Below are 12,319 nucleotides of genomic sequence, written 5' to 3'. Positions count from 1 at the left end.
GCAATGTTCTGCTGACTGACATTGTGGTCTTGGCACAGCGCTGAGCCAGGCCGCTCTCCTTCCTGAAAGAGAGAGCGAGATGCCTTTTGGTTGTATGAAGGGGAATGCTTAAGTGTAGCCCTGAGCCATGTCTTTTGTTTGGGGATCTGCTCTCGTTCCCTGAGACACATCCCTGGATGGGATTTACGCTGAGTGTCTCCCTGACGGTGGCTGGGAGGACGTGTTTTATTAGGGAACGTGTTGAAACCTAGCTAGCCACAAGCCAGTCTGGCATCACGTGGCTAGGTACCCAGGGAGAGTGACTTGAATTATTAAACGCCGCTGTTTTGTCCCGGTTGACAAAAGCAATGGATTTTGCTGTGTTTAAATACAAGTTGACGCGGTAGTTTAATAGGCTGTCAGACAGGAAACCTGGTGTCCTTATGCAAAATCCCCCCCCCCCCCCCCCCCCCCTCCCCTCTCCTCTCCTCAATACAGCTTTATGCTCAGTGGTTACGTCTGCGTCCTGTCCTATAGTAATGATTGCATGCGTCCAGCCGTGGAGTACTATACTCTATATATAGCACTATAGTACTATTTTCATAGCCGTGTGCTAAGTGCCCTGATTAAGTGCTGGTCCACTGTTCAAATGAAAAATGCTTAGTGGCTTGGTGAGGTGGAAAAACACACTTACACAAAGGCAAAGGTTCGGACCCTAAAATGTACTTCCTTTTGATATAGTCTATTGGGAAGGTGCAAAGCCGATGTGTAAGTGACTGCTAGGCCACGCAGAGTGTCCTTACCAAGGGTAATGGGTTTTCCAGCAGTACCAGGCTATGTAGGAACGCAGTGGTAATGCAGAGGTTAATAGGCGTCACAAAGAGAGGTAAATAGTGGCTATATGGGTCTCTCACCAGAGGAGAGGAGGAGCTACAGACTGCACATGTGCAGTAGCATATCCGGTTGGAGGTTGCACCTCTCTGCATACTCTGGGTCCTAGTGCCTGGAGCATCTGTTCTTTATCACCGGCCAATCAGCTCCTACCTGTCATTTTCCAAACCAAGTCTGTAACTTCACAGTAAGGAGCTGATTGGCCGGTGATAAAGTACCAGCCACATTATCACTTCACTGAGCTTAATATATCTACCGTTTAACCCCTATGTTATTCCCCTATCTTTCCTGCATAAAGTGGCCCTGGGCCATTTCTCTACCCCCAACCTTGCATTGTAAAGGTGGAGGCAGCCGGTGATACGATCTGGGGATTGGGTTACTGTGTGTAAGTAATATTCTGCATGTTGGGAGCATTTCCTCATTAAGGAGGGGACATGTAGCTTCTTGTCTGGAAAGGTCAGCGCCTGAAACCCGCGCACAGTAACTAATCAGCAGCCACCTGCACAAATCTATCTGCCAGCAGGACCTGTAACGGGCAAGTGTGCCTGCCCTGGCAGTAGTAGTACAGTACCTGGCTCATGGCACTTGTCTAGGTGTATGTGTGTGTTCTATCCTTTGTGTGTGAGCGGTAGTTTTGTGGCTAAGAGATGAAACATTTAGGATAGTAATTAGCGTTGTTACACTATGATGTTTCTCCTTTTATCCGATCTGCTGGGCGGTGAATTCTGTTTGCGGCTGGAAAGCGGGTCGGCCTGTCGTCGGCAAGCTGTGTATTCTGGGCAGGGGTAAATACTGGGAATTAGGGGTAAATAAAGCTGAAATTTGCCCATAGCAACCATTCAGATTCCGTGCATTGTTTCTTTAATGCTTTCTAGAAAATGATCCACATGAATAAGATCGACGTGAGTGTTTTCATGGGTTTTTTTGCATGGCTCGGTACGCTAGCGTATTCCCATTCTATGCCCACTTGTTTCAAGTATGAAAAAACACCTTTAAAAAAAAAAATAGGTGGAAAAAAAATCACATAAGCTTATGTCGACCTGTTGGTAATTTTAAGGCGTCTACCTAGTCACTGTTGACCCATTAGTGGTGTCTTCTCATTGACCGCATAGTCTGTGTTCATACTTACAACCAGTATATTTTGATTCTCGCTGCAGCATGGATGAGGAAAGTTCTAGCAAGGTCACTTCAGCGAACGATAAGATCTGTGTGCGGGAAATGGGAGGCTGACATCAATTTGATATAAAGGAATTCATTTCCTTCATCATCAGACCGGTCAGACCCCCCCCCCCCCCCCCCCTCACGTATAAAGGATCTGGGCTAACTGTATAAACTATATGCGACAGTCGTTTCCTCTTGGTGGTATGAAACGCTGCTATCTGAGAGAGATTACTGGCTCACATGTTCATGATTAAAATGTCGTGTGCAGATCTTTTGAAGGCGGATTTAATCTAATATTCCTCTCCAGTTTACCCGCCAGCCATAGATTGAACTCGGTTTATTTCCTTATTCTTCCCACGTTATCCTTAGGCCCGTAGGAGCTGAAATCGTTTTCTAATCCGGTTTTCATCCTCTGCAGAACGTTCCGTCTCGGCATTCGCCCCCTACGTCAGCCCGTCGCTGCCTGGTAACACATCCGGAGTCTGATCCCATTAGCGGGCGCTTACGAGCGCCGCGTTCAAAGATTTCGCCTGAAATTGTCCAAATGCATGAAAGAACACATTAATGCAAGTGCTTATTTAATTTTACATCACGGAGCTGCTCAGATTGCCTTGAAGTCTGCCTTAATGAACACACAGCGCTTATCAGCGGTGGGCTTCAGTCCCCAAAGAGCGAGCTAATTAAACACCAGAGACTGCGGAATAGAATGAGGAACAGCCAATGGCGAGGCTCCTTCATTCCTGGGGAGGGCTGTTTTGGTTTCCTTGCATGATAATGATCCGATTTCAAAGCAAGTAGCTGTAAGTGTCACAGACATGGTGGGAATACCTCTCCGTTACATTACATCTTAATGAATATTAATGAATTGATTTGTCTTCGAGAGAACGCAACCTGTCGCGTTTCATGGCTTTTTATGAAAGTTTATCGTTTTTCACGGGCGCTGTGAATTAGACCACGCTCCGCTGTTTGGACTGCTTAGGGCAACTGAATGCCAAGATTGATCGAGCAGCCTGAAACTTTCAAAACCCATGCAGTTCCTCTTCCCTGCCTGGGGGGGTTGCTTTCTGTGGTGGTTCTAACACATTCTGGTCTGTTTCTCAGCAATTATGTACAGATCACACTGTGCTAGAACGACCACAGTGCAGAGCGAAACCCCAGGCAGGAAAGAGGAAGTGCACGGGTTTTGAGAAGTGCATGGTGCTCAAATGAACCCCAGTTAAGTGCAGTGTTTGTTGTGGAACTGTGGTGTCTCTGTGGTTTCTGTAGTCCTGTTACTGGTGGCATTAAGGGTGTGGAATGTATTGTCGACGCCACTTAAGTCGACAGGTAGCAAGGTCGAAATGGGACAATGTCGACATGGGTTTAGGTCGACACAGCGTTAGGTCAACATGGGTTAGGTTGATAGGTCAGAAGGTTGACATGGTTTTATTACTGGGTTTTCTTTTACCCGAATGTCGACACAGTCAACATGGACACAGTTGTAAGTCAACCGCAGACCCTCGCATCGTTTTCGATGCTTCGGGCACACTATTCTGTTCTCCCACCATGCACTAATCTGGATGGTAGGGCATGAAATACTGCCTGTCGGCACATGTCGGCTCAAAAAACAGTAAAAAAAACCATGTCGACCTAACACTTGTCCCATGTTGACCCAACGGTGTCGACCTAATGACTGTCGACCTAAGTGGTGTTGACAATACGATCGTATCCCGTCATTAACAGTCATCTGTTTTATGTTGACACAGGCATGTAGACTGGTGTGGAAATAGAACCTTCTGCTGTCATAATCCCATCCCGACGTGTGCCGGCAGTCAGACGATGCCTGGTCTGTACACTTGCGTTTACCGCAGCAGACTACAGACGCCCATGCCCAGGAAGAATAGACTAGTATTCCGAGCGCAACGAGGCACCGCGCCTGAAGCATGGCGAGAGGACACAGTACACTTTGACGTTGTCCCGAATGTCGATTATGACAAAACTCGTGTCAACCTTTTGACTGTCAACCTTGCCCATTGTCGACCTTCCAACCCTGTCGACCTAAGGGGTCAACCCAATGACCGATGCCATCATACAGAGATCAAAAGATTCTCTCCCATCTCCAGAAGCGTCACTGGAATCTCGGAATTGTGGTGTTACTGCCCCCTCCCCTGTTTTATCAATCGATCAAACCATTTGTCCGTGGCATGTTTGCCAAGCCGTCACTCACACCCTGCCTGCCCCAGATCCCCCCTCTCCTAGAATAGCAGCAGAAGACTGCGCGGTTGGACGTACATGGACAGACATGACCGCAAAACCCAGAATCCATACCGATCATTGGCAGGAATCTCGGGCAGTATCCTTACTTGCTCTTTAAGAAATGATGAAGCAATTTAAGCTTTAATAATCTCTTTTGTGTGTGTGTCTGTGGCAAGCTTGCGGCTGAGCTCTCCAGGAATACGGCTGATCTATGGGTAGTGAACAGAAGCAGATCAATACTCGCTATTAACTGCTGATGTCTATGCCAAGATATAGCAGTCACCATAGTATATTTGCGGTAAAGCAGTGGTGGCCATAATTGAGTGCAGGAACAGATCTCTGATAAGGAAATGCAGATGTCAGTAGCCATCACTGCAGAGATGGGCTGTCAGAGCTGTATTGGCAATGCACCATTACACTTACAGTGGTTTATCGCATAGTCACTTTCTTGCCTTTTTTCTCCTTATAACCGTTGTATTATATAGTTTTATAGTAAGTATGGATGTTCATCTAGCAGAAGTCAGGAGCTTTGTTCTAGTTGCCCATTTAGCCTATCACCTTCCCTCCCCCCCGCAGCCTAGCCCCCAACTCCTCCCTCCCCTCTCGCAGCCGATCCCTAAGCGCTGCCCTCTCGCAGCCGATCCCTAAGCGCTGCCCTCTCGCAGCCGATCCCTAACGGCTGCCCTCTCGCAGCCGATCCCTAACGGCTGCCCTCTCGCAGCCGATCCCTAACGGCTGCCCTCTCGCAGCCGATCCCTAACGGCTGCCCTCTCGCAGCCGATCCCTAACGGCTGCCCTCTCGCAGCCGATCCCTAACGGCTGCCCTCTCGCAGCCGATCCCTAGCGGCTGCCCTCTCGCAGCCGATCCCTAGCGGCTGCCCTCTCGCAGCCGATCCCTAGCGGCTGCCCTCTCGCAGCCGATCCCTAGCGGCTGCCCTCTCGCAGCCGATCCCTAGCGGCTGCCCTCTCGCAGCCGATCCCTAGCGGCTGCCCTCTCGCAGCCGATCCCTAGCGGCTGCCCTCTCGCAGCCGATCCCTAGCGGCTGCCCTCTCGCAGCCGATCCCTAGCGGCTGCCCTCTCGCAGCCGATCCCTAGCGGCTGCCCTCTCGCAGCCGATCCCTAGCGGCTGCCCTCTCGCAGCCGATCCCTAGCGGCTGCCCTCTCGCAGCCGATCCCTAGCGGCTGCCCTCTCGCAGCCGATCCCTAGCGGCTGCCCTCTTGCGCTGCCCTCTCGCAGCCGATTCCTAGCGGCTGCCCTCTTGCGCTGCCCTCTCGCAGCCGATTCCTAACCGCTGCCCTCTTGCGCTGCCCTCTCGCAGCCGATTCCTAACCGCTGCCCTCTCGCAGCCGATCTTAACCTAACCCGAATACTCACTGTTACGATTCTGGAGCAGGCGGCGAGTGCTGGTATCCTGACTACATCCCCTGCACCTGACCATTGCCACCTGCCTTAGCGACTGTGTGTCTTTGGATGCCTCTGATTAGTGACAAACTTGCGTCTGCTTAATCTGTTGCCTACCAGGAATTGCACTGAATGCCTTCATCCAAATGTGTTCCACGTCTCCGTGCAGTACCAATCAGAACGCATGCACAGAAGATAAAACTTTGGCCATTTGCGTGACTATAGTCCTAACGTGCGATTATGAGTCCAGGCCAATATCTGGTTCGGAGACCTCCTTGGGAGTTTAGCCCTAAATTACGCTACTGTTTCTGAGCAAGAGGAAATGCGGACAGATGTAACGCATACCTGCATGTGCCGTGCGTACCCGCATGGACTGTGTGTGTACAGATTGATCCATCTGACTCTGTCGGTAAATGTGTTTCTGAGCAGGTACTGGGCGCACTGAACAGGCTGACTTCCATGCTCGTGCGCAGTGTGCGGACACAGATGGGGCACCAGTTTCTGACTGATCTTTTGCACCCAGCAAGTCCCCACAGTACACATACAAACAGTGGGTTGGGTTGATTATCACATGCATATCTGGTAAGACTTCTTACATTAGCATCAGCTAGCGAGCCCTCTACCGCAGCCTATGGAGAGGTGTGAGAATGAGCCCCTGCATCTGTAATACCCCGCTGCCCCACAACCTGCACCATCCCTGCCAATAGTAAATGAATGTTTGGCTGCTTGCTCCTGTGTCGGGGAGTCAGATTGGGAACGCTTCCAAGAATGATCTCTGTGGGGGGAATGCACGCCTTCCGTACTTAAAGGTCAGGCCGCACAGGCCAAACAAATAGCATGACATCTCTGCATGGATCTGTCACATATCATTCCCTTTATTGCTGCCTCAATAACACATTTATTCCTCTTGGGTTTTTTTTTTTCACTTCTCTAATTGTTGCTGCTATAAATCATTTCTGTGTATTGCAATGCGATGGTCTGTTGGCGAAAGTCACACATTGGTACTATGTATGTGTACTGGTATCACCGGATGCACTTGTACAATACGATGGTTGGCGCAGGCTTTTCACGAGGGGCAGTAGAGCAACGAGTTGCCGATTGCAGCCAGCTGGACCTTGTAGTGATTTTCATAGTATTAAACCGCCGGGACCGTCCATTAGGCTGCAGTAGATTACAGATGTTTGTGTAAGTCACCGGCTCCCTGGCCAAACGGCCCGGAAACTTCTGGACCAATCAGATACCTGTAAGTGGCTCATACACTGGGTCTAATTCAGACATGATCGCAGGGCTGTGAATTTGCAGACTGGACGATTATCGGCACAATGTGCATTCGAACGGTCCGTAGTACGCATAAAATAAAGGTGATTGACCGGAAGCCGACGTTTGAGGGAGCGGTAACCGGACGTGGTCTGGGAGTGTCAGGGGAAACGCAGGCGTGGCCAGGTGTTTGAAGGGAAGTCATGTGACCTCCGTTCTGGCACTGATCTGACTGTTTCGATCGCAGCCGCCGAGTATGTCCTGGGCTACACACTTACTGGCTGTGTGGTTAATACCTGATCGCAGGGCACCGAATAATATTATCTGACTGGTGACGAATGATGGCATCCCATTTACTTTCAGAGCTCGTCCTTGTTCTAGACTCGCATGCACGGATATTACTTCCAGTGGCCAGGGACACTAATAATGCCCACATTAGACATGACCACTGAGCAGACAGATCTGTGGCTGTCCAGGAGTGGTCTTCTCCATGTGACCAGCGTAAGCGTGAGAACCGGAATATCACACGAGTGCACGCTCACTATGGTTGGGGACGACTTCCCTTGTATTTGCTGGGAATAGACCTCTGGTTTTGTTGTACATTACAGCATTTACGTCATTATTTCTGTTGATTTTTGCATATTAGTTCATTTTTTAGGTGTGTAAATGTACAATTTGTTGTAACCCTTTCCTTGCCACGAGCAGCCACAATATAGTGTCCTGCACAGAATTATGTGGCTGGTAGAGATGTGGTACAGGAAGCAGCCTGGCTTAATAGCAGCAGAGAGGAAGGTGCTGTGTGTGTGAGCTTCCTCATTCAGTGCTGGGTTCCCGTTTCTGTGATTACAGGGGGGTACGTGAGGGCTCCGAATGAGGAAGTTGCAGAATAACCATGTTTGTTTATTATTTATTACCAGTTATTTATATAGCGCACACATATTCCACAGCGCATTACAGAGAGTAATTGACCATTAACATCAGTCCCTGCCCCAGTGGAGCTTACAATCTATATTCCCTATCACATGTACATGCACACACACAGACATTCTAGGGTTCATTTTGTCAGGAACCAGTTAACCTACCAGTATATTTTTGAATTGTGGGTTGGAAACCGGAGTACCCAGAGGAAACCCACGCAAGTATGGGTAGAATATACAAACTCTGCATGTTATAAGTAGGGCATGGGAGCTGTTGTGAAACTATGGGCTGCCGGCTGGGCATGCTGGGATACTTAGTTCATCAGCATCCGGCGAACCATAAGCTGCCCATCTCTGGCTTAGAACCACCCTGCATCTCTCATGAATGTTCCTGTATTGTTGTTTTTATTTTATTTTGTTGTTAAATGGCGACAAGAGGCATAAAACAAGGCTGTGCAAGGTAGACCATTGCAAAAAGTAGTGTAGGTTTGAGTACAGGTGGTGCACCATCATGGGTATGTGTGAGTGTGGGAAGGGTGGGTATGTATGAGTGCACCAGTGTGGGTAGGGTGGGTGTGATGGTGCACCAGAATAAGTAGGTGTGATGGTGCACCTGCATGGGAAGGGCAGGGATGATGGTGCACCAGCGTGGGTATGTGTGAGTGCACCAGTGTGGGAAGGGCGCGTGTGATGGTGCACAAGCGTGGGAAGGGCGGGTGTGATGGTGCACCAGTGTTGTAAGGGCGGGTGTGATGGTGCACCAGCGTGGGAAGGGCGGGTGTGATGGTGCACCAGTGTGGGAAGGGCGGGTGTGATGGTGCACCAGCGTGGGAAGGTCGGGTGTGATGGTTCACCAGTGTGGGAAGGGCGGGTGTGATGGTGCACCAGTGTGGGAAGGGCCGGTGTGATGGTGCACCAGCGTTGTAAGGGCGGGTGTGATGGTGCACCAGCATGGGAAAGGCAGGTGTAAAGGTGCACCAGCGTGGGAAGGGCGGGTGTGATGGTGCACCAGCGTGGGAAGGGCGGGTGTGATGGTGCACCAGTGTGGGAAGGTCGGGTGTGATGGTTCACCAGTGTGGGAAGGGCGGGTGTAAAGGTGCACCAGTGTGGGAAGGGCGGGTGTGATGGTGCACCAGTGTGGGAAGGTTGGGTGTGATGGTTCACCAGTGTGGGAAGGGCGGGTGTGATGGTGCACCAGTGTGGGAAGGGCGGGTGTGATGGTGCACCAGTGTGGGAAGGGCGGGTGTGATGGTGCACCAGTGTGGGAAGGGCGGGTGTGATGGTGCACCAGTGTGGGAAGGGCGGGTGTGATGGTGCACCAGTGTGGGAAGGGCGGGTGTGATGGTGCACCAGTGTGGGAAGGGCGGGTGTGATGGTGCACCAGTGTGGGAAGGGCGGGTGTGATGGTGCACCAGTGTGGGAAGGGCGGGTGTGATGGTGCACCAGTGTGGGAAGGGCGGGTGTGATGGTGCACCAGTGTGGGAAGGGCGGGTAGGATGGTGCACCAGTGTGGGAAGGGCGGGTGTGATGGTGCACCAGTGTGGGAAGGGCGGGTGTGATGGTTCACCAGTGTGGGAAGGGCGGGTGTGATGGTTTACCAGTGTGGGAAGGGCGGGTAGGATGGTGCACCAGTGTGGGAAGGGCGGGTAGGATGGTTCACCAGTGTGGGAAGGGCGGGTGTGATGGTGCACCAGTGTGGGAAGGGCGGGTGAGTGATTTTGTACAAGGTACTTGTACAATGAGTATGTTTATTGCTGTGCAGATAAGTGGATCGAGCTGCGTATTTGTGTCCCTGTGTGTGAGTGGGTTTAGCTAATAGTCTGGCTGTCTGATTGTCCCCTCATTACATTCACATTCTGTAATGTTTGGAGAATGATTTCAGTGTGTTCTCAGACAAGTGTGTGTGTATATAGTCCCGTAAACTAGTGACATTCCTCATAGCTCGTCTTCTGCACAATACCGCATTCACCTCTCTAACCAGCGGTACAATAACGCCATTCCCCAGGCCGTCACATTTGTGGCCATAGTCTCCTGCTGTCCTGGATATTGTATTGAGTGAACATCCAGGTAGGACAAGCCGGGCAAAACATGTTCACAACTGCCCAGAGTATTTCAGGAAGTAAGTGCGCTGATCTTGTGTGAGAGTGTCGGGACAGGTGGCAATGGAATTTGTGATTTTCATGACGTGACCTGGCACTTCCCCATGCCAACAAAACATTTGCCAGGTATCTTCTGTCGTACTGTAGTCTTCTCCTGAACCAGCTTTGCTTTCTCCTACAACTTCATAAAGGATCTGCAGTCGCTATGGAAACTGTGCCCCTTTAACTGCAGTACTGGCACTAGAGTAACAGGACCAGATAACACCTAGTAATAAAACCCAATTCCTCTTGAGGACCTCCATACAAGAAGGACCTACACTCCTACGCCATCACCTCTGACCCCCCCCCACCCAGAGTATCACAGACTGAAGGAGAAGAGAGCCCACAGACCCTGAAACTGGTTAAACCTCATTACTGGAGCCTCTCTGGGATTTCTGTGTATCCTCAGGCAAGGTATTTCGTAGAAGCTGGGAACTTGTGTTATCCTGTTTCAGACATATATTCATTATCGATGTTTAAGAAAAAAAATCTTACACACAATACAAATTATTAAGGGTTTATCTAGTATTGCGGTCTTGTACCACCCCAACTATGGCTCTGTGTAGGGTTTGTATGTTCTCCCCAAGGCCTGATGCGGAGTTGTACACTAACCCTACAGTTTGCATGCAGTGAACGCACCATTGTGGTTGTGCGCACAGTTCCCAGTCTCTACTTGTGCAGAATGAGTGCTGCGAGATCGTTCGCAGGGCCCCGAGGACGCAGCCTGTTTGTCCGGTTGCAGCAATTTGAGGCCTGTGAGAAGGCAGCAACCAGGTTTATTTGTATAAAACAGGGGCGTGACTTCCCTTTTTTGTAGACCTGCCAAGGGCAGGGTCCCCGTTTTCCAATACAGATTACCTTGTACCAGCAGAGGATTTCCAGGCGCCAGCAAACCTTTAGGCCGTGACCGATGGTAGCCATGGTGATCCGGTGCTACATCTTCAAGCACAGCACTCGGATCTGCAATGCTGACAGGAGGTGTTGTCTTCTCTGTCGCCTCCTGTGGATATTTTTGCATCGCTGCTGCGTTCAATGTTACCGCGGCGATGCTAATTGTGCCCGCCTCTAAATGCGGCCCTAAAGGGGGGGTTATTTATCAAAGCTCAGGGAGAGATAAAGTACTAGCCAATCAGCTTCTACCATATATTTTACAAAAGTACAGAGCTCATCTGTACTTTGTCTCTGACCGTTTTATCACTCTCCAAGATTTGATACATACTCATCCCCCCTCAACTGTAAGTAAGGGTGACCATCGGTGATTCAAAATCATTGATGGTTTATGACCTATGTAGAATAGTTTCGCCATCGATGGGGGGGATAACCCGATGGTTTCTCTCCATCTTACCCAAGGTGCCGGGACACAAAGCATAGCCCACCATGGCTCTAACTGTGCTGAGTTTGTATATTCTCCCCGTGCTTGCGTGGGTTTCCTCCGGGTACTCCTGTTTCCTCCCACAATCCAAAAATATACTGGTAGGCTAATTGTCTCCCAACAAAAATGAACCCTAGAATGATGTGGTAGGGAACATAGATTGTAAGCTCCACTGGGGCAGGGACTGATGTGAATGTTCAACTATACTTTGTAAAGCGCTGCGGAATATGTGTGCGCTATATAAGAAACTGTTAATAAATAAAATAAATAATAGTTGTTTTAGATGTTACCTTCTATATTTCTTTTAGGCAAACCTTATTATCATTCTCCGATTTGTTCATGTTTCGGTAATTCCTTTTATTTCGAAATAACATTATTTCCTAACGTCGGTGTGTAAGAGTCCTAAATACGCTGTTTATTCTGTAATGTGTTGCAGTCATTTTCCTAAAAGTGACACAGGAGCGGAGCCCGTCTATAAAGACTGATTTTCTGTGATCAGGGGATGGGGGTGCAATTTGCAGTGCGAAAGAGAAGAGGATGGTGGACTAGATTTTCTTACAGAAACAAATGGCTTTAGGGAATGTTGTATAATCCAATTATGTGATCTGCCAGGGAGCTGTTGGTGCACATAAGTATGTAATACATCAATCAGTAGGGTGATAATGGCTGGAAGGCTTTGTAGATTGGGAGCGCTGTATGCAAAAGACACAAATGCAGAAAATGTGGGCATGGTTTGCGAACACCGTCTTCCTCACGCGTTCCTGGAACGTGGCTAATTGGATGCATAGAGAACTACTTCCTGGTGGGCGTGTCCAGGGCGGGGTCACAGAACCCTCGTTTTATGCTTTGTGATGCTGTCCTCTTCCTTGCCTCATGTCATTTTCCAATGCCACCAAAGCGTGATTTGTTTCGCTCGTCCTATGACATTATCTCAGTACAGCTTTGGGTGTTGGATGTATTTATGGT

At 49.7% G+C, this 12,319-nt stretch overlaps 1 protein-coding gene across 8 annotated transcripts in view; it reads left to right on the top strand.

The window, feature by feature from the left end:
* Positions 1-12,319, top strand: part of CYRIB (CYFIP related Rac1 interactor B) — a 134,959-nt gene that overhangs the window by 64,887 nt on the left and 57,753 nt on the right. The gene's annotated exons all lie outside the window — the stretch shown is intronic.

The sequence above is a fragment of the Crinia signifera genome, chromosome 5, assembly GCF_055691185.1.
Source record: "Crinia signifera chromosome 5, ASM5569118v1, whole genome shotgun sequence".
Lineage (NCBI taxonomy): Eukaryota > Metazoa > Chordata > Amphibia > Anura > Myobatrachidae > Crinia > Crinia signifera.
The sequence above is the reverse complement of the archived record's forward strand: the minus strand, read 5'-3'. Positions and strand labels throughout refer to the sequence as shown.